Source organism: Vicia villosa, linkage group LG1, assembly GCF_029867415.1.
Source record: "Vicia villosa cultivar HV-30 ecotype Madison, WI linkage group LG1, Vvil1.0, whole genome shotgun sequence".
Classification (NCBI taxonomy): Eukaryota; Viridiplantae; Streptophyta; class Magnoliopsida; order Fabales; family Fabaceae; genus Vicia; species Vicia villosa.
Window position 1 is genome coordinate 164,521,109 of NC_081180.1, and position 24,069 is coordinate 164,545,177.

Below are 24,069 nucleotides of genomic sequence, written 5' to 3' on the forward strand. Positions count from 1 at the left end.
AGTATAAGTAATTTAAACACATTATCGTCAAGATAATAACAACAACCATATATGATACCTTAAGCTCATCCCAAAACATATATTTTTTCTCGTCCAACGCTTTACTTTTCAGATTCCATTTAGATACGGAGATTGGAATATGCATACGAACAAGTGTACCAATGTAGCTTGTCAACTTTGCAGCATTAGTACCAATTGCTTGGTTATCAGGATTCCATTGTAAATTATATATTAATCCTTTGTCTCTATCATGAATGATTCCCTTCATAATGGTGATGCCTCGTGCAACTTCTCTTGCTGAAGTATCAGCTGGAGGATTTGTATCTGGAGCATCTCTATCTTGTGAGTTTTCTTGTGAGTTTTCTTGATTACTAGCCATTTGACCTGTATCAAACAAACTAAAGCACATTAGTGCACTATTACTATTTAAACATGTACACAAGTCAAATGGAAGTCAAAGTAACTATGTACAAGTAAATCGGAACCGAAATCGGTGAAATCGGAATAAGTGTCAAAAAAAGAAAGTTGTCGGAATTGAACGAAATTTACATGGCTATGGTAAAGCGTCCTCACGGACTCAAAAATGAAGTCGGTTTTCCGAAATTCAGATCCTAAGCCCGACTTTTGATTATGGACAGAAGCAAAACCGATAAAAAACAGTCCCGAAATGCAAAGGTAAGTGCATGAGCAGCTCCGGAATCGTCAAAATAGTATAGTTACATGTAAAGAAGTCGACAAACGGATACATGGTTCAAAAGTTATGTACAGAACGAGAATATGCACCAAAATCGGATATTTGTGTCATTTTCCGATTAGTTCGAATTTTGATGTTTGGAAATGGTTTAGAAACTATCTTGAACTCATCGGTACATGACACAAACCTCAAATGACAAGTATTGTAATAATCGGCACAAAATTGAAAAAAACTATACAAATTGAATATATATATATATATATATATATATATATATATATATATATATATATATATATATATATATATATATATATATATATATATATATATTTTAAATTTTATTGAATGATATAGGCTATACTTTTATTGAATGATATAGAAGTAAGCAACGTTTAGACCCACACAATATAAGATTTTTGAAAATGATCAAACTTTCACTCTTCACAAGTAACCCCTATAGTAAGTTCATCACTTAACGATTAACAACATTGACATCAAGAATCATAACAACATTGTAAAAAATCAGCGTTATGTACATGGTGCTAAACATATTTAAAAAAGATGCTTTGTCAACTTTCAAAAGATGGTGAATTGTAAAAAATCAGCATTATCTAACAATTTAAAACTTGTTTGAATTTGGATACATCGTTATCCCTCCCCATGGCCGATTAACTTTCCAACTCCTACTTTCGGCTTAACTTTTCTACTTGTATTTTCGGCTTTAACGTGCATTACCACCTAGCTATATTGATGTAGTAATTTTTTAGTTTGTTATAAATTTCTTTTATAGAAACATCACCGGAAATAGAATTCTTAACTTAGCTAAAACAATCATTCACCAAAGTTTTATTTACTTCCTAATAATAAAAAATCTTCTAAGGACAATTTACTAAAAAAATCTTTCAAATTGTATCTACTAGTTAGTTTAATTATCATGAAGTTCAATCTTCTAAGGACAATTTATTGACTCAAATTTTGCTATAAGATGAAAACACTAATTGAAAATTTTCTAAGCTACTATTAAACAATGATTATTTTTGTTCAAAATCTAAACATTCACTCCTCACAAGTATCAAACACATCAAGTTCACAAGTTCAAAGGCAATACACAACAGAAAACAAACAAGGAAATCCATTCAGGGACACATTCAAGGGATTTGAACCCGAGCCAAACTTCTGCCTTAACCTCATTTTTTCTCTAAACTCAGTAAACATTCCCAACATTTAACTAACATAGCATCCAATTTTTATCCACACTAACTACATAAAAGTTAACCACTCACCTCATTCAGATATACTGACAATCATTCACAAAATTCTTGGGATTTCAGTTTTGGATTCATGGCAGAATTGAACAGACATGAATTTGTAAAGTATATCACCAAACCAAGGGATGGTACTGTCAACAGCTATGAGCCTATGACTTAAAAGAATGCCACATTCAAACATAGAGGCAGTCAACATTTCAAACTACATCAAGGCAACAACATACAGTCACAGTACAAAGACACCACAAATACATTCAAATATCATGTTGTGTTTTCCACCTGCATGAACACTTTGCAGACTAACAAAAATCAGAGCAAAAGCCAGTGCAAATGCACATCAAAACGAAAACAAGCATACATTTAAACTACATCAACTCAGTTCATGTCTATATTGTGAGGACGAGTTTACCTGATGCCGTGGCGGTGATTGCGGTCGGAGGGAGTAGTGCTCGTGGCCGGAGGGAGTAGTGCTCGTGACGGACGGAGGTAGGGACGGCGGAGAGAGGGACGATCGAATCTGGGGACGACGGAGAGAGGGTAAGCGAAACAGAGGGACGACGGAGAGAGGATGAGCGAAACAGAGGGGCACCGGAGAAGAGAGAGTTCGTACTGTAGAAAATCGTGAAAATGAATTAGGGCTTTGGGACGTTTTGTTTTAGTTTTTAAAAATACGTGGCCTAAGACAGCGCTTTCAGCAAAAGCGCTCTGTAATGGTGGCCCTTTACCAGCGCTTTTTCAAAAGCGCTTTGAAATGGTGGGCCTTTACCAGCGCTTTTCAGAAGCGCTTTCGTAAGGTGACCCTTTACCAGCGCTTTTTTTAAGCGCTTTCTTATGTTCCCCTACAACACGCTTTTTTTCCTTGTTTTTTAGATTTGTTTTTAGCGAAACCTATAGCAGCGCCTTTGCCTTAAAGCGCTTTCGTAGCTGTGCTGGCACAACTCAAATTTGGCGTAGTGATTATCAATTAACTTATCACTCAACCGCTATATTTAGCGAACAAAATACATGTACTGAAAAATTAGTTTATTAATAAATTTAACCCATAAACAACAAAAACATATAAATAGACAATTAAACATCAAGATTGTCCAATAACCTTCTTATGATCATCACGGGTGGAGTGTAAATCATCCATCACTTCATTTTCATTGTCTCGTTAATTTGAAGAGTAACATTAGATTCTCATTAATATCATGTGCTACTCTTCCTCGGAGAACTATTAAGCATTGTTTCCTTAAAAGATGATTGACATAAAACTATAATGCTTGATTTTTTATTAAAAAAAATTCTTATAAAAAACTTATCTTGTCAAGATCCACAAATGTAAATCCTACATTAAAAAATTGGAAATCTAAATTATTATAAAAAGTTTATATATCTCCTCAATAAATCCAAAGTAATATGTGGAGGCGGTAACCATAACCACACTAAATTATCTTCCGAACTAGAGATGAGGATGATAGATATGCCATAATCATAACTCTTATTGTTTCGCATTGCATTCTTGTCAGCAAGTGATTTTGTGCAAAATGATAGTTGTAGAATGATGGTTACTATCAATATAAGTATATAGTTATTTATCAACTTATCTATTTGTTGTTTTTTCCGTTTATAAATTCAGAAATTGTTGTAATTGATTATGCATCGAAGTTTGATGCGAGAAAATTTATCTTGATGTTTTTAAGGGAAAATATTATGTTTTTATGTCCTTCCATTGTCTAAATATTTTTAAATTATATTCTACTAACCTTTGAAAAAGTAGACAAGATCATGTGGTTAAATATTAGAAAATTTCTTTACCCACCTCCCTATGGGATCACCCCAGCGAAAACTCAAAACTGCCCCTGCTTCGGAAATGAACTTTCGAAGTTATTTTTTTTTTGATTTTTTTTTTGACTTCGGAAATGCATCTCCGAAAACACCACTTTTTTGGTGTTTTCGGAGATGCATCTCCGAAGTCATAAAAAATTCAAAACCGTGAATATTTTCGGAAGTTCATTTCCGAAAATATTTCTGCATATACAAATTTCCCTCCTTCACTATTTCATCATTTTTCTCCAAAACTTCTCAAAACCCTCTCTAAAACCCAATCAATCTCCATCAATTTTTCGCCCTAAAATCAAGTTTCAAACCGTTGATCACGTTAAAGGGAGCATAGAAAGCTACAATTTCAGGTAAACATCTCTCATTTCATCCCCTATTTCACTACATTGATTCAACAAATTTATGCTGAAAACTGATATGGTTCGGAAGTTCATTTCCGAAATATATCACCTAATAAATTTCGGAAATGAACTTCCGAAATATGCCCTGGCAGTTAAAAAAAACAGTTTTGGCCAATTTTGCTAATTTTTGCATTTGTTAAGTATGGTGCATCCGGACAACATTGTGCAAGACGATGGAGTATTAAATCCGGAAATTGTCAACGTTAATAATGATCCGGTTATTGACGCTACTCCCATGATCAATGCGGTCGATGTTCGGCAACATTTTACAAATGATCGGAGTTTCGGTAGTCGAGAACAATTGATTGATTGGGTTCGGAAGGAAGCTAACAAACATGGATTTGGAATTGTTATTTTAAGGTCGGACAACGGAAATAGTAGGCGGAAAGCTTTCGTTGTTTTGAATTGCGAACGGGGTGGTAGATATGTACAATCAAACCGGGTGCTAAAACACGAGGACACGGGATCGAGAAAGTGCGGGTGTCCGTTTAAGTTGCGTGCCACTCGGAGGGTTGATGATTTGTGGCGGTTAACCGTAATTTGTGGAATGCATAATCGTGCCTTGGATGTCAAGTTACACGGGCATCCAATGGCGTGTCGTTTGTCCCGCGAAGAGAGAAATGTGATATCGGACCTAACGATAGTCAAAGTGGCGCCTCGCAACATACTTGCCGATTTGAAGCGTAAGAAACCGGATAGCGTTTCAAATATCAAGCAAGTTTACAATGAACGGCACAATCTCAAGGTTTTGAATATGGGCCCTCGGTCGAAAATGCAACAACTTTTGAAACTTCTAGGCGATAACAATTATGTTTCAAGCTTCCGAACCTCCGAGGACAAAGTTACCGTGCGTGATATTTTTTGGACTCATCCCGAAAGTATCAAATTGTTCAACACATTTCCAACCGTTCTAGTCATGGATTCGACGTACAAGACAAACAAGTATAGGCTTCCTCTTCTAGAGATCGTCGGTGTGACCTCGACGGACAAGACTTATTCGGTGGGGTTTGCTTTTTTGGAGTGTGAAAAAGAAGAAAACTTTACGTGGGCCTTGGGAATTTGCAAGTCTTTGTTAGTTGATCAAGAGGTTATGCCAAACGTCATTGTCATCGATCGAGACAATGCTTTGATGAATACGGTCGATACCGTCTTCCTGACATCGACCGCGTTACTTTGCCGGTATCACATAACTTGCAACGTGAGAAGCAAGTTGAAACCCGCGGTTGGGACAAAAGATAGGCCGGATGAAAACGGTAAAGTTGTCAAAGCCGGTGTTGTGGTTGAAAGGATAATGTCGGCATGGAAGGAAATTTTGGATGCACACTCCGAAGAGGTGTATACCGAGAAATTGGTACACTTTAGGTCTTTGTGTGGTTCCATTAGGACATTTTGTCATTACGTCGAATCCACCATTCTTGACAAAGTTAGAGAAAAAGTCGTGTGCGCTTGGACAAATCGAGTTAGACATCTTGGTTGCACCACGACTAACCGTGTTGAATCCGCACATGCGGTCTTCAAGAGGTGGTTGGGTGATAGCAAGGGAGATTTGTGTCGGGGATGGGACACCGTGAACCAAATGCTTGAAAATCAACACAATGAAATTCAAACATCGTTCGGTCGGAGCAAGACGGTTATGGAACACCGGTATAAGGGCCAAATTCTATTCTCCCAATTGATTTACAACATATCTCGAACGGGTTTGAATTTTTTGTTTCATGAAGCTAAGCGGTCGGAGACCACGGGGCCCGATAGTTCATTATGTGGGTGCACCATTAGAAAGACATACGGCCTTCCATGTGCTTGTATACTTGCAAAAAAGAAGAAGTTGAATTCACCAATACGCATGGATGAGGTAGTCGGCCATTGGAAGAAGCTTCGTTTTGATGATTTTGACCCGCCGAAAGAAAATGACTCCAAAATCACCATCTCCGATGAGTTGGAAGTGATAATGGAGAAGTTTGCTAAAGCGGACGACACAACAAAAATGCACATAAAAGAACAATTGCGAAAGATCGCATTTCCGGAGACCACCGTTTTGAAACCGCCATCTCAACCGGTTAAAACGAAAGGTGCACTGAAAAAAGTCCAAAATTACACAAGATGACACGTCAACAAAACGATCTCCTTCCTACTTTGAACATGTTGATGCATCGTTCCCGGAAATTCATGAGACACCGAAGTCTAAGTGTAGTGGTAACAAAGGAGCCCGTATTTCGAAGCCACCTCGTACACCGCCGATCAAAAAATCACCAATTGTCTACATTGATGAGATGCCACTTTTTATGCACAAATATATCGATAACATCGTTGATGTTGGAGGCGACGGCAATTGTGGATATCGGGCCGTTGCGGGTTTGCTCGGTAAAGGGGAAAATAATCACACTTTAGTCCGACGGGAACTCATTGCGGAGTTGACTTCGTATCGGGACATCTATGGCCGACTATATGAAAATCAAGAAAAGTTTGCAAAAATTCATGATGCACTTGTTCCATCACTTACCGGTATCGCTCCGGTTTCGAAGTGGATGTCATTCCCCGATATGGGTCATCTAATAGCAAGTGCGTATGATATGGTGTGTATCAATTTGACGAGGTTTGGACTAAGTGAGACTTTCTTTCCACTTCATAGTCGACCGCCGTTGGACGCGTCGGGCCGCATCATATGCATCGGGTATCTACGATCGCGGCACTTCGTTCAAGTGTTTTTGAAACCGGGTTGTCCTATACCGGCTACTTCTTGTCAATGGACGGCACATCGTTCAAATGAGGCGAAGACTTGGCCGGATCCGTTCGTTTCGAGGATGGCGGAGTTTGAAGAAATGATGAGCAAAGAGCGCGAGCAAAATAGAGAGCGGTCGAAGAACGTGCCTATTTTGGACTTAGGATCCACCGATTGGTTCGGTGAATTTTAGTTCGTTCCGGATCGTTTTTGTTTGTAACGATCATTTTTTGTATGTATTGTTGTTTATCATGTAAAATCGGACCGATTCAATACATATATAATATAAGTATGTTTTATGTTGTCATTGCCTATTTTATGCCTATTTTGTATGCTTTTGGTATTGTTTACACAAAACAAAATGCAATGCACAAAATGCAAAATTCACCTCTGTTTCTGCATAATTCGGAAATGAACTTCCGAAATATACATGTCTGGAGCCTATTTTCGGAAGTTCATTTCCGAAATGTCCCCTGAGGCAGGATAAGGTTTGTTGGGCCATCAATGCTCCAATAAGTCTATAAATACTACACACTTTTCTTCATCCTCTTCACACCACAAAACACAAATGACACAAACCTACCCCCACCTAGCATTCGTCTACTTTGAAACCGGCTACCCGATGCCGTTCCAATTTCGCTTCTCGCGCGACACGCCGTTTGCGGAATTGATACCGTCGCTCAACACGCTTTTGCGCTATCCCGAGAATCGAAAGGTTGTCAAGCTCGAGTACCGCTCGCCATCGCTTAACGACGAGGGAGGCATTAAGTTCACACCTTTTGAGATCAAGAACGACGAAGATTTAGCGGTTATGTGGACAACGTTCGACAGATTTTCTTCGAAACGCCCGATCGAGTTGGACGCCAAACTTCAAAGATCGGCGGACGACGTTATCAAAATGTTGACTCATCCCCACCTACCCGTGTTCAACAATATGTAACTTTAATTTTCAGTAATATTATCGTTGTAATCTTCACCCGATTAAATAAAGCGAATCGTTGTTGTTTTTCATTTTTCTTCTGTCCAGACATAAATTCGGAGGTTCATTTCCGAATTCCATCATGGGGGTGCGTTCAGAGATGAACTTCCGAAACACCACATTTTCTGAAAATGTAACTTTATTTCGGAGATGCATCTCCGAAACCAATATTTTATATTAAAAAAAACACGTTTTCGGAAGTTCATTTCCGAAAACACCTTTTTTTCAAAAAAAAGTACCGTTTCAGAAATGAACTTCCGAAACAAGGGATAATGTTGTAAATTCACCAGGGGTGAGCAAGAAGGTTAGGAGGTGGGTGAAGAAATTCTCAAATATTATTAAAAAATATGTTTAGAGTAAAAGTAAATTGTTTTAATAAAAATTTGATACCCAAGTTTCTATGTTGTTTGAAACTTACGAACATGGAATGTTTTTATTTAGTTAATCGGATGGTTAATGGAGAGTTGTCTGTGAACTTCATTTCATATTTATTAGTGAAAGTTACCTTCTTATATTGCCATGACTTCGATATATAGATTTTTATGCATGTTTGATTATTGCTCGTACATATGATGAATCCTACACATATCCATGATTAGCATGCATGCTACATTATGCCACAATTACAAGAGTTCCATGCATGCTATGTCATCGTGAAATTGCTCTACTATATTACACTACACTCTATTACTTCTCTCACAAGTTGAATGAGGGTTGAAGTTCACGACTTTGAGCTTGGTGCACAACTCTTGAAACACCCATGTACCAATCAGCTTGGTAAGAGTATCCTCCACCTAAAGTGAGTTGGAAACATATTGGATTTTCATGTGCTTTGCAATCACTATTTCACGTACGAAGTGAATATCAAGTTCAATGTATTTAATGAGAGCATGGAGAATAGGACTATGTGAGAGAGTGACTGCACTAAGGTTGTCACATGGGAGTGTAGGACGGAAAAACGCCACACCAAGTTCTTTGAGTTGAGACTCTAGCCATAGTAACTCAGATGTAGTGTGTTAAGGAACGATATTTGGCCTCAGTGGTCTACCTTACAATAAGTGATTGTTTCTTAGAACTCCACAAAACTAAATTTAGACCAACAAATATGTAAGAACCAGACATGAAACGACGATCATCAAGATCGCTCGCCCAATCATAATCATTATAGGTACGAAGAGATAGCTTACATGAATAAGGAGTTACATGCACTATGAGTTGCTAGATTTCTTAGATTAGGTCTTTTTTAGACAAACATGCTTGTACCTTGTTGGCATTTGGCTTTTTGATATCTATTGAATTATTTTATGTTATTGTTATTATTTAATTGTACTTGATACTAATACTTATTATGTGTTGAAGAATGCATGAATCGGTATTAGATGAGTAAGGATTTCTAACAATTAGTCTGCCGATCTGATCTAGAAAAATTATTTAACTTTGTAATTAACTAGGAAAAGGTAATTAGAAGTCGTGGATTTTAAATTAATGATAAAAGAACGCCTAAGTTAACTATGAATTGTCATAAGGAATTAGGGGTTTATTATGTAATTTACTGAGTTGTACACCAAGGAATTAGGTTCAATGGCCGTATTAATTCGTCGTAATGCATAACATATTAATTAGAAATTCGGTAAATGGACTGTTCATGAACAAGTAGAAGTAGGAGAGTTGAAATAAAGATCTAATCGCCTTTAATAATAGAACTTGAATCCATCTATTTTCTTGCTTATTCTCGAACCAAATTAATTTTGAAACCCCCGTTTGTTATTTACTTTAATTCGCACGTAATTGCCTTGTTTAAATTCGCAATCCCCGTGGAGACGGATTTTATTTATTACTTAGACGATATTAGTACATTTTCTAGAATTGTCATCAAGTTTTTGGCGCCGTTTCCGTAGATTGTTGATATTTTAACAAGGCTATTTTAGTGTGACGTTTGTAAATTAAATTTAGGGTTAGTTTAAATTTTCTTTGTACATAGTTAATTGCTATTTGTTATTTTTACTTTTGGTTTAGTTATTGTGAATTATTTTTATTTTGGTTATTTTAAATTTTTGATATTTTTTGTTTCCCAATTTCTTTTCTTATTTAGTCTTTGTCTAGATCAGTACTAGTGAGATATTTTTCTTCTGATTGTTTATGTTAGGTAAAGGAAGAAATGTATGATGAAGCAGACTTTCATGTTGGTCTATTACCCAAACTTCAAGCTTTATCAAAGCAAATGGCTGCCTAAAATATAGTCAGAGCATTACGGTGTGATTTTTATGGTGAAGGTCACGCCAATGGCTATTGTGTACCATACGTTGAAGAAGCGCATTATGCAGGAAATAATCAAGAGACATTGTAATTCAACACATATAATCCATGGTGGAACCATCATTCACATCCTAACTGAATTAAAAATCAATTTCAACAAGCTCTTAAGATCTACCACCAAGAAATCCATCTCTTCTAGAAGAGACTATGAACCAATTCATGTTAACTCAGAGAAAGTTGGAAGCACGACACTCAAAAATTGAAGCATTTTGGAAGAACCTTGAAGCATCCATCAGAGAAGTTGAAGCATCCAACAATAACATTCAAGCATCCATGAAGAATATTGAAAATCACATTGGGCAGTTATCTAAACAAGTGATTGCTTAATCAAATGGAAGCATTAATGGAAATACATTGGAAAATCCTATGAATGATGAAGTTGAGAGAGAAGTCGAAGATCAATTTGAAGTGGTCGATGACTAAGGAGGTGAAAAAGAACAAGAAGAATAAACATTCATACCATCAAATGAGAAAATTGAATCAAGAATAGAAGAAATTGAGGAGAAAAACATATGTGGAAAAAGAGCAAGAATGCAAACTAAGGATGATGTCGTTTTAGATAAAGCTTCAAATTCAATAATTTATTTAGACGTAGATATTTAACAAGAAAATCTTCAACAAAAGCATGTCCCAAAAAATTATTTTAGCAACAAGGTAGATGGAAGATATTTATGCCTTGTTCACCAATATTAAGCTGAAGAGGAGATGGAAGCGGCATCATTATTATCTCAAGTATATGGAATTCCTAACAAATAAAAGGAAGAAAAAAGATTATGTGTTTTTTGTGTCATATATGCCATCCTAACAAAATACCAAAAGGTCAAGCTTAGGACCTTAAAGAAGCGCTTAGTGGGAGGCAACCCATCATTTTCAGTTTTTAGTTTTAGCTTTTATTTCAATTTATTTTCTTTTTGCCATTTGATCCAAGTAACAGTACTAATTAGGTATCATAAAGCTTTTCCCTTTGCACTTTTGTTTATTTTAAATTAATGAACTTTTTTCTTCTATTGTTTATTCTAGTTTTAATTTTGCTATCTTACCAGTGCCAGCATGCAAAAGAAAAGAAACACTCTAGAAAAAGAATGAACGAAAGAGATCGACAGTGAAGTTCCCTTGCTGATTGAAATTTTATGAAGAAAAGATAAGTCGACTACTTTTACTCAATCTATAGATACCTCAACTCGTAAGGTTTGAGCCAAAATTTTCCATTGTTACTTATTTCCTTGGCCAACACATAATTCCATCACGCTTTTTAAAGTGGGAGTAGCACATGTTAGTAAAATTTTGTCCAGTAGTATAAGGTGTCATAACATCACCATCATGTCTTATTTTTATGAAAATCACCATTATAGATAGACTACAAACTAGAAAATTAAAGAAATGAGAAAATAGGACTACCTTAGCAGGAATTTAAGAAATTATTGTGGATAGAAATTAACTTTTGAGAAGCACAAAGACATCAATCTGTTAGTTGTAAATTCAACGCTCTACAAAAAGAAGATATTTCAGGAGACAAAGGATTTATTTCTATGAAGAAATATTGACTTCGACAAAGTTATTTTGCGAGAAGCTAGTCACACTGATAAGCTGATTGTTTTGTCTGGGACTTAGAAATATTTTAAGTCATTCATCCTTGGAATTCGACAAAACAAATTTCGAAATAAGCCAATGGCAGGATTTTTTGCCTTATATGTCCCTTGATAAGGAGACGTGGAGGCTTGCAAGAGGCGAAACGCATGTAGACAGAAACGTGTCATCTTTGGAGTAGAAGACTACTGTAGTCAAATTAGTATATATATATATATATATATATATATATATATATATATATATATATATGGGTTGAAATTATGGCATTTACAAAAAATGTCAAGACAGATGTCCCAACAACACACAGGATCAAGACAGATGTTATTACATTTGCTGACTAACAGCACACTTATCAAAACTGAAAAAAATTGTAGTATGATAAATAAAACAATGAATTGTTAACCCAGTTCAGTGCAACAATGCCTAATCTGGAGGCTAGAGAGCCAGGAAAATCCATTATTAGTAGTACCAGTTCAAAGCCTAAATAGTCCCAGTTTAAAAATTCTCGCATAATCCCTACTCAGTTCTACTTCTGCCTAGAAATTGACATCTAGACCTAGGAAGTCGACATCCCACTTCAAATCACTGCAGTGTTAAATAACAGTCACACATCCTGTGACCAAGGGAACCCAAATAGATATATTACACTTTCCAATACAAAATACTTAGTTAATAACCCTAACTAATAACAATACTTGATCTTGCTTAAAAGCTTTGATCAAGAATAATACTCAACTCTCTTGATTAAAAGCTTCAAGAGTGAGAACACGCGTCCACCTCAATGTATCAGAAGATACATGAGTGACACAAAAGAGAAGAACACATGAAGAACTTGAGAGAATCCCAAAACAGCAACCCTTATTGTATCCACGGTTTCCCTTGTATGAATGCTTGCAAAACTAGGTTTCTCAAATTTCTTTTTATAGACCCTTGCAGTATGGGGTTAGACTCTAAAAGAAATCAAATATTCTCCTTTCTGAAAATAGCTGCAAGATCTTTACACATATTAGAAACAAATTAAATCAAATCTTAGTTTTCTAAAAGAATTCTCAAAGATTCTTTTTCTAAAAACTGAGACCAATATGTATTTATCCTTAATCTTCCTTGATTGCCTGCGCCTGTAATGATTACCTTAATCTTTCAAGGATAAAAAAACCAGTTTAAACTGTCAAGGTGTTCGTGTGTAGGATGTCACAACATCTGGAAAAATATATAGTAGTTGAACCTGTTATGACAAAAGATGTTACAACATCTTGCTCAACATCAGTTAAGAACCATGTTTTAGAAAAATTATGCCAACTACAAAAACCATAGAACTAACAATCTCCCTTTTAGAAAATTTTGGCTAAAACAACCTAAGCATAGTTAAGTACTAGAGATAAATCACATTTACATGATAGTATGTAAATTTAAAACAAACTACAAAGATATATTAGAGATGCACATCAGTTACACATACAAGGTCTTCTTCAAAGCTCTTTGGAGATTGTACAAACAGACAGGTCCATTACTCCCTTTGTCATATAGAACCAGTAGTCCCCCTCAGAGGGATATCAAAACATGAACTATACAAGTTCACATATCAGAGGCATCTGCAACAGAAGATAGTTTAAAAAGCCTCATATTAAGCATGATGTCACAACATCTTGCACACATTCTTTAATCTCCAGTCTATATTCTTTAGTACCAGTAGTAGCATAATCAAGCAGCATGACATGCTATCATGCTCCCCTTTAATAGTTGCAGCAGGAAACCACGAAAGCTACTCTTCCCTTAGCAGCAGCACAGTCAAGATGTATGCCAACCAGCATGTTGTAATATGTGTTGTAACATCAGGACAATAAAAACACTAACACTTTACTCCCCGTTTTTAGCTAAAAATAGACAAAAATAGAGTAAATGTAAACATATGGAAGCACACAATATTGCAATCAAGAAACACACACGAACATAGTTGGAAGCACACAAATCTGATGAAAATACATATAGTAGAACACCTTTAGGTGGTCTTCCATCTCATTCCCCTTTCAAAAATCCTTATGCATTCCTTGTGGCTGTCTTGGAGAGACCTTCTGTTCCATCTCTTGTTTATAGCAATTTAAGTAGGCTTCACCAGCCTCCCAAAATAGAGGAAAGATGCAATAACAGTTGCATTCCTCCATGTTTGTAATTGTTATAACTCCTCAATAATACAGGTTCCAACTCCACTGCTCATGTTTTCATTGGTTTTAAACATTACAGTAAGATGTTCTTTGTTGTCCATATGCTCCAGAGTAACAACCTTCCCATCAACAAAATTCTAAATTAATTGGATATCAAGATTCTTGATCCAGCCATGTTGAATTAGATATCTGATAATGTTCAGATCATCACAGTGTAATGTCAAGACATTATGATCCTTCAACACATGTTTATCAGTTCAGAGAACTTCCTCTTGTTTCCCTAAATTCAGCTTCGTTATTTAACCAAGAAGCACATACTCGTTTCTCATTGATCCAAAAAAACAGACTATTTCTCAATGAAAAACATCCATCATCATTAGATACTTGCAAAACATCCTCTTGAATTTCTTCGCATAAGAATTCGAAGACTTCAAGAAGGTGTGATTTTTCTTTGAGAAATTTTATCCATGTAAATCCAGAAAAATCATATATGACTAAAAGGACATATCTTACTTCATCCAATCCTTCTGTTGGCATTGGTCCTATTAAAACAACTTGAAACAACTGATCATCTTCATCCACTTAAAACAACTTGAAACATCATGGTACTTTTAATTTTATTCAACTTTAAAAAAAAATACAACAGTAATAACAACAACTAAGATGACATAGACAAAACATTCCCCCCGAGTGTTGCGTATCAGAGCAAGACCCTCTTGACTTGTTAAAAGGCAACTTAACGACTTCATAAAAATACTCCAACATCCATAGCTATACTTGAGTACCTGCCCATTTCCCATGATAGGGGAAACATCAGCAGAAGGGGTGAGATATCAAAAAAATTAGCAAGGTATGATAATCAATATATTAGATAAGAATCATGCGATTATTCACCGTTTCACAACAACAACAAAATAAAAACATAATAATTACATCGACTTAGTAACTGCAACAAAATAACATATTTGATCATCACAACAACATAGCAATAACAACAACTTTAATAACAACAACTGATTTCAATCAACAACGCAATAACAACAACAACTACACACATACAACTTGAATGCGACTCAACTGTGCATATGCATGTGGTACCATTGGAGCAGAACTCTCAACTTAAACATATGCCAGGTTATCGAGGCATTTCAACAAGGCATAAGCCTTCAACGTGGTGCCATCAAGGCCAAGGCATAAGCCTTCAACTTTCAACATGGTGCCATCAAGGCCAACTTAATCATGTGATGTATGCCATGCGACTTCAACTTCAACAATAAATTCACAACAATGCAACAACAACAACATACAACAACAACAACAACAAAAACGACAACAACTTAAACATGCCTCAACTGTATCAACTTAAATCAACTTTGGTCATCAGACCTACAACTCAAACATGTCCATAAAATTGGGACAATTCAACTTATCAACAACAACTTATAACCAACGGCAGTTCAACAACAACAACATATTTGGCAACAACACAATCAGCAACAAGTATTCAAAACAACGTGTTCATTAACAACTCATCAACAATACAATTCCATAACCCAAAACAATTCAACCGCACTTGCAAATCAACTTATTCGACATAATTATACAAAACAAATCAACCAAAAATATCTACAAATATACGCGACCCGCTCCGACAAATTTCAATTAATTCCAATTAACTAATTATATCGCTTAAATCTACTAATTCAGTTAATTGGTATTGTTTATGGAATAGCTGACACTGCTACTTAATTAATCAACTTCCTGTTAATTAAATATACCACTATAATTCATTAATACAGATCGAAACCACTACAATTATGCTAGTCCACTTTTCTGCTAATTTTCCATTACTGCTAAAATCCCGCTACTGCTACCAATTTCTGATTCTGCTAAACTGCATTTAATTACAAAACTGCTAATACATTGCTACTGAGTATATAATACTCCAACTGATCAATACCTATTGTCATCTCTTATAATCATACTGCCAAGAGTTTCTGCTACACAAATTAACCTGCTAATTATTCTAGTCCTGCTAATTGGATTCACTGGTATTAATTTATTATTCCCTGCTACTATTCGATTAATTCCTTGACATCAATTATTTCCTGCTTCTAGTACTACCCTGTCTTCCAAAACTTGGTAAACCTATTTCTCTCGACTATTTGTTCTACTTAGTATTTATTTTTCTGTTACGTTCAGTTAATCTCCTGTTCAATTATCAACATACTGCTATTTCACTTCATTTATGTATGTGTACTAATACAATTAACATATTCATCCTCTACTAATTTTTTTATTAATTACAACTCCTATATATGTATACATAAACCTACTGGTACGTAACATAATGTTAGAACAAGATTTGTTCTGATCAATTATCTTAGTTTTGATGATAACAATAATATGAATTTTGCTTAAGATAATATGGTACTCTAATCCAATGCAATTTCCTTTTCAGGAAATATATAAAGAGTATGCATAAATCAGCGCTCAGAAGCTTTGACTCAGAAGGTTCAGCATGCAACATCAGAACATGGTCTGGCAAGACATCAGAAGATGGTCGAAGCAGAATCAGAACATGGGTCTATGGAAGCATCAGAAGAACATGAGATCAGAAGCACTGAAGTTCTGATGGTATCACGCTAAGAAGCACTTCAAGGTCAGAAGATCAGAAGATGCTTTGCACCAAGCTGTTTGACTCTGATGATAATCAAACGTTGTATTTACAAACATCAGATCAGAAGAAAGTACAAGTGGCAGGCTACGCTAACTGACAAAAGGAACGTTAGAAGCTATTAAAGGCAACGTCAGTAGACACAGCGTGAACAAGGCTCGAGGTAGTTGACAAAAGCGTATAACATTAAATGCAAAGCTGTACGGAACACGCAAAGCATTAAATGGATTCAACGGTCATCTTCTCAAACGCCTATAAATATGAAGTTCTGATGTGAAGCAAGGTTAACGATTCTGAAGCAAAACAACTCATATTAACTTGCTGAAACTCTGTTCAATTCAAAGCTCAGAAACTTCATCTTCATCAAAGCTCACTACATTGCTTTTGTAATATATTAGTGAGATTAAGCTTAAACTTTAAGAGAAATATCACAGTTTGTGATTATAGCTTTTAAGAAGCATTGTAATACTCTTAGAAAGATTACATTAAGTTGTAAGTAACTAGAGTGATCGTGTTGATCAGAATACTCTAGGAAGTCTTAGCTTGTGTCTAAGCAGTTGTAATTAGAGTGATCACGTGGTGGTCAGGATACTCTAAGAAAGTCTTAGCTTGTGTCTAAGCAGTTGTTCCTGGAGTGATCAGGTTGTGATCAGGATACTCTAGAAGACTTAGTTGCGGACTAAGTGGAAAACCATTGTAATCCGTGCGATTAGTGGATTAAATCCTCAGTTGAGGTAAATCATCTCTGCGGGGGTGGACTGCAGTAGTTTAGTTAACAACGAACCAGGATAAAAATAACTGTGCAATTTATTTTTATCTGTCAAGTTTTAAAGCTACACTTATTCAAACCCCCCCTTTCTAAGTGTTTTTCTATCCTTCAATTGGCATCAGAGCGCCGGTTCTAAGGTGCAAGCACTTAACCGTGTTTAGAAAAGATTCAGGAAGAGAAAAACGCTCCAGTTAAAGATGGCTGGTGAATCTCAAGCAAATCCAACTCCATCTACATCTGGCTCTGCTGAGCAACACAATGGAAACAATGGTTATACTAGACCACCAGTATTTGATGGTGAAAACTTTGAATACTGGAAAGATAAACTGGAAAGTTACTTTCTTGGTCTAGATGGTGATCTATGGGATCTTCTGATGGATGGTTACAAACATCCGGTAAATGCCAGAGGCGTAAAGCTGACAAGGCAAGAAATGAGCGATGATCAGAAGAAGCTTTTCAGGAATCATCATAAATGCAGAACTGTTTTGCTGAATGTTATCTCTCATGCTGAGTATGAGAAGATATCTAACAGGGAAACGGCCTATGACATATATGAGTCCTTGAAAATGACTCATGAAGGAAATGCTCAAGTCAAGGAGACCAAAGCTCTTGCATTAATCCAGAAGTATGAAGCCTTCAAGATGGAGGATGATGAAGACATTGAAAAGATGTTTTCAAGATTTCAAACTTTGACTGCTGGATTAAGAGTTCTCGACAAAGGCTACACCAAGGCTGATCATGTAAAGAAGATTATCAGAAGCTTACCCAGAAGATGGGGCCCAATGGTGACTGCATTCAAGATTGCAAAGAATCTGAATGAAGTTTCTTTGGAAGAACTTATCAGTGCCTTGAGAAGCCATGAAATTGAGCTGGACGCAAATGAGCCTCAGAAGAAAGGTAAGTCTATTGCATTAAAATCTAATGTTAAAAAATGCACTAACGCTTTTCAGGCAAGAGAAGAAGATTCTGAAGAATCAGAATCTGAAGAAGAAGATGAACTGTCCTTGATCTCCAGAAGGCTAAATCAACTCTGGAAGAACAAGCATAGGAAGTTCAGAGGCGTCAGAAGTTCAAAGAAATTTGAACGTGGAGAATCTTCTGATGACAGAAGATCTGACAAGAAGAAGGCTGTCTGCTATGAGTGCAATGAGCCTGGACATTACAAGAATGAGTGTCCGAAACTTCAGAAAGAAAATCCCAAGAAGAAGTTTCATAAGAAGAAATGTCTTATGGCAACCTGGGATGAGTCAGAAGTTGATTCAGACTCTGAAGATGAGCAGGCTAACTGTGCGCTGATGGCGACAGAAGATGACGGATCAGAATCTACATCAGAATCAGATTCTGAAGAGGTATTTTCTGAATTATCTAGAAAAGAGTTAGTTTCCAGTCTAACAGAACTTCTGGAACTCAAAGCTCATCTTAGTATCAAATACAAAAAGCTGAAGAAGCAATTTGAATTTGAAACTAAGAAGCTGGAATTGGAAAATTCTGAACTGAAGGAAAAAGTTTTAAATTTATCCAAAAACAGTGGATCTCCTTCTGAAACAGAAAAAGCCATTCCTAGCATGAATCATATTCTGAAAGAATATGACTTGAGCTTCAGAAAATTTTTATCTAGAAGCATAGGCAGAAGTCAACTTGCTTCTATGATATATGCTGTGTCTGGAAATAATAGAGTAGGCATTGGTTATGAGGGTGAAACCCCATACAAACTTGAATCTGTTGATAAGATGAAAATCACATACAAGCCATTGTATGATGAGTTCAAGTATGGCCACTCCCATGATATTAGGCACACATCACATGCACAGAAGTTTAACACTGTTCACACCAAGAAACATGTGACACGACCTAAGAAATATCATGAATCTCCTTTTAAAGATTATCATGTTGTTCCTCCTATGTCTTATATTGCTAACCCCAAGTTCAATCAGAACTTGAGAAAATCTAACAAGAAAGGACCCAAGAAAATGTGGGTACCTAAGGATAAGATCATTCCTATTGCAGATATCCTTGGCTGCAAAAAGGACAAAGCACAACATGTCATGGTACCTGGACTCTGGATGCTCACGACACATGACAGGAAGAAGGTCTATGTTCCAAGACCTGATGCTTAAGTCTGGAGGAGAAGTCAAGTTTGGAGGAGATCAGAAGGGCAAGATAATTGGCTCTGGAACTATAAAGTCTGGTAACTCTCCTTCCATTTCAAATGTACTTCTTGTAGAAGGATTAACACATAACCTCTTATCTATCAGTCAATTGAGTGACAATGGTTATGATATAGTCTTTAATCAAAAGTCTTGCAAGGCTGTAAATCAGAAGGATGGCTCAATCCTATTTACTGGCAAGAGGAAGAATAACATTTATAAGACAGATCTGCAAGATCTTATGAGTCAGAAGGTGACTTGTCTTATGTCTGTTTCTGAAGAGCAGTGGGTCTGGCACAGAAGATTAGGTCATGCTAGTTTGAGAAAGATTTCTCAGATTAACAAACTGGATCTTGTCAGAGGACTCCCTAATCTGAAATTCAAATCAGATGCTCTTTGTGAAGCATGTCAGAAGGGCAAGTTCTCCAAACCTGCATTCAAGTCCAAGAATGTTGTTTCTACCTCAAGGCCATTAGAACTCTTGCACATTGATCTGTTTGGCCCAGTAAAAACAGCATCTGTCAGAGGGAAGAAATATGGATTAGTCATCGTTGATGATTATAGCCGCTGGACATGGGTAAAGTTCTTGAAACACAAGGATGAGTCTCATTCAGTGTTCCTTGAATTCTGCACTCAGATTCAATCTGAGAAAGAGTGTAAAATCATAAAGGTCAGAAGTGATCATGGTGGTGAATTTGAGAACAGATTCTTTGAAAATTTCTTCAAAGAAAATGGTATTGCCCATGATTTCTCTTGTCCTAGAACTCCACAGCAAAATGGAGTTGTAGAACGAAAGAATAGGACTCTGCAAGAAATGGCCAGAACCATGATCAATGAAACCAATATGGCTAAGCACTTCTGAGCAGAAGCAATAAACACTGCATGCTATATTCAGAATAGAATCTCTATCAGACCTATTCTAAATAAGACTCCTTATGAACTGTGGAAGAACAGAAAGCCCAACATTTCATATTTCCATCCTTTTGGATGTGTATGCTTCATTCTGAACACTAAAGATCATCTTGGTAAATTTGATTCCAAAGCACAAAAATGTTTCCTTCTTGGATATTCTGAACGCTCAAAAGGCTACAGAGTATACAATACTGAAACATTGGTTGTAGAAGAATCAATCAATATCAGGTTTGATGATAAGCTTGGTTCTGAAAAACCAAAGCAGTTTGATAATTTTGCAGATTGTGATATTGATGTATCAGAAGTTGTTGAGCCAAGAAGCAACGCATCAGAAGCAGAGCCTCTCAGAAGCAAAGAATCTGAAGATCAAGTATCAGCTTTTCTGGAGAACCTAAGCATTTCTGAAGAACCATCTGTCAGAAGATCATCCAGACTCATTTCTGGTCATTCAGAAGATGTTATTCTTGGAAAGAAGGATGATCCAATCAGAACAAGAGCATTCCTTAAGAACAATGCAGACTGTCAATTAGGTCTTGTATCTTTGATCGAGCCAACTTCTGTTGATCATGCTCTAGAAGATCCAGACTGGATAATTGCTATGCAAGAAGAACTGAATCAGTTTACAAGGAATGATGTTTGGGATCTTGTTCCTAGACCAGATGGATTCAATATAATCGGTACTAAATGGGTCTTCAGAAACAAGCTCAGTGAGAAAGGTGAAGTGGTAAGAAACAAAGCCAGACTGGTGGCTCAGGGTTACAGTCAGCAAGAAGGGATTGACTATACAGAAACCTTTGCACCAGTGGCCAGGTTAGAATCTATTCGTCTATTAATTTCATTTGCCACTCAATATAACATCACTCTTTATCAGATGGATGTTAAGAGTGCCTTCTTAAATGGTTATATAGATGAAGAAGTTTATGTCCATCAACCTCCTGGTTTTGAAGACTCTACGTCTCCTAATCATGTTTTTAAACTAAAGAAATCATTGTATGGATTGAAACAAGCTCCCAGAGCTTGGTATGAACGCTTAAGTTCTTTCCTTCTGGATAATGGTTTCACTAGAGGAAAAGTGGACACTACTCTCTTTTGTAAAACCTTTAAAAGGGATATTTTAATTTGTCAAATATATGTAGATGATATTAGTTTTGGAACATCTAATGCTACACTTGGAAAGGAGTTTGCTGAGTCTATGCAGGCTGAGTTTGAAATGAGCATGATGGGAGAACTCAAGTACTTCCTTGGAATACAAATAAATCAAACATCAGAAGGAATGTATGTTCACCAAACCATGTATGTGAAGGAACTTCTGAAGAAGTTTAATCTTCTAGACTGCAAAGAAGCCAAAACTCCTATGCATCCAACATGCATCCTAGGTAAGGATGAGGTAAGTAAGAAGGTAGATCAGAAGTTATACAGAGGTATGATTGGATCTCTTTTATATTTGACTGCTTCTAGACCTGACATTCTTTTCAGTGTGTGTTTGTGTGCTAGATTCCAATCAGACCCTAGAGAATCTCATTTAACTGCTGTTAAGAGAATTCTAAGGTATCTGAAAGGTACTACTAATGTTGGCTTAGTTTACAGAAAATCTAAAGAATACAACTTAGTAGGATTTTGCGATGCTGACTATGCTGGAGACAGAATCGAAAGAAAGAGTACTTCAGGAAGTTGCCAATTTCTTGGAAGTCATTTGATCTCTTGGTATAGCAAGAAGCAAGCAACTATTGCTCTATCAACAACAGAAGCAGAATATGTTGCTGCTGCTGGTTGCAGTACACAGATGCTCTGGATGAAGAGTCAGCTAGAAGATTATCAGATATATGAGAGTAACATTCCTATATTCTGTGATAATACTTCTGCTATATGTTTATCTAAGAATCCTATTCTTCATTCGAAAGCTAAACATATTGAGATTAAACATCATTTCATAAGGGACTATGTTCAGAAGGGTGTTCTATCTTTAAACTTTGTAGATACAAACCATCAATGGGCTGATATCTTTACAAAACCCCTGGCTGAAGATAGGTTTAAGTTCATTCTGAAGAACATCAGTATGGATTTATGCCCAGAATGAGAAGATGAGAAGTTCTTATGTATGAGTATCTTCTGAAATGAAAGTGGATTATTTGTTAATCAGAAGTTCTGAGTGAAATCAATTAGAAATTATGACTCAGTTATTACTAACGTTTCATTGTCTAAGTTGATTCAGAACCTCTTTAAAAGCAAAACAGCTGTAACGTTCTATCTCGGGATGGTAAACCTGTCTTTACTGTTCATGGATAAGCGCGCGTGCAGTTGAAGGGACGCCGACCATAGGTAACTGTGCAAGTCACCTCATTTGTCTTTATTATCTCTCCTCATGTCACGTAACATTAAATGTTATTCATCATTTTTTTTAAACGCTTCTCCTTTCCTCTTATTTTTTCCTCTATTGCACTCTTTCATTTTTTTTCTATTTAAATCCTCCATTCCTTTGCATTCCTCATCAAGTTTTCTTCTCTCTCTCCTCTATTTCCTTTCTTGCTCAAACAAAGTCTTTTATTTTTCTCTTTAAAAAATTCCTAGTTCAAACCTAGCGTTCATCATGAATTCTCTCAACTCAATGAGAACGGATGGAAGGGTTACTCAGTTACCGGATGTGAAGCATATCTTGGGATGGCTCTCCAAGTCTCTTTCAAGACAGATCTCTTCTTCAATGCTGTTATCAACATTTATCCAAAGGAAGAAGACCTTCTTGAGTCACTGGAGCCCGTTTGCAACATTAGCTCCCTGTCTGTGAACTGTCCCTCACTTCCTCCCTGGTCTCTTGAATCTCTCCTACAGTGGAGATTCTAGTCTGAAAAGACAAGAAGACCCCAGGGATTCTTGATGGGTTGACACAGATTGTGTCTTGCTAGGTTTTTGTTTTTAATTTTTGTAGTCATTTCCCCTTGGGATGACTTTTTATGTATTTGCTAGGAATGTTTCTCATCTTGTTAAACATAAGAACCTTTGTAAAATCTTTTGATTATCAATGAAAAGTTTCTTTGTTTTTTACATTCCAGTGATTTTATTTGTCGTTTTATTCATCTGAATCTTTTGATATATTCTTTTTGATGTTATGACAAAAAGGGGGAGAAGATAAATGATAAATGATTTGATTAATCTATCAGTTGCTAGGTAAGGCTCCCACATATTCACTAACAGAACTGCAAGTTCTATTTGGTTTAAGTGTTTTGCAGGTATAAAGAAGTGAAGAAAATCTTCAAAGCAAACACAAGAAGCAAAACCATAAGAACCGTTAATTCTATAAGAAGAATAAGCTTATGGAAACTGAAGCAAGCTGAGTGCTGTCAAGCTTCAGAATCAGAAGCACTAATAATAGAATTTGATCCAAAACTTGTCTATTTGCTTTGACAAAATTCTATTTGCTCTGATATATTATTTTAGCCTATATGGCTCTGATACATATCATGTGTTCTAATATACATTTTATGTTCTGACTCGTTCATGCTGACTTTTGTCGTTTAGTTTTTGTTCTGTAACATTTCAGGATGTAGAGATGCTCTGATGATGCTCTGGTACATTCAACAATGTTCTGATACAAATCTAGCATGAAGTGATGT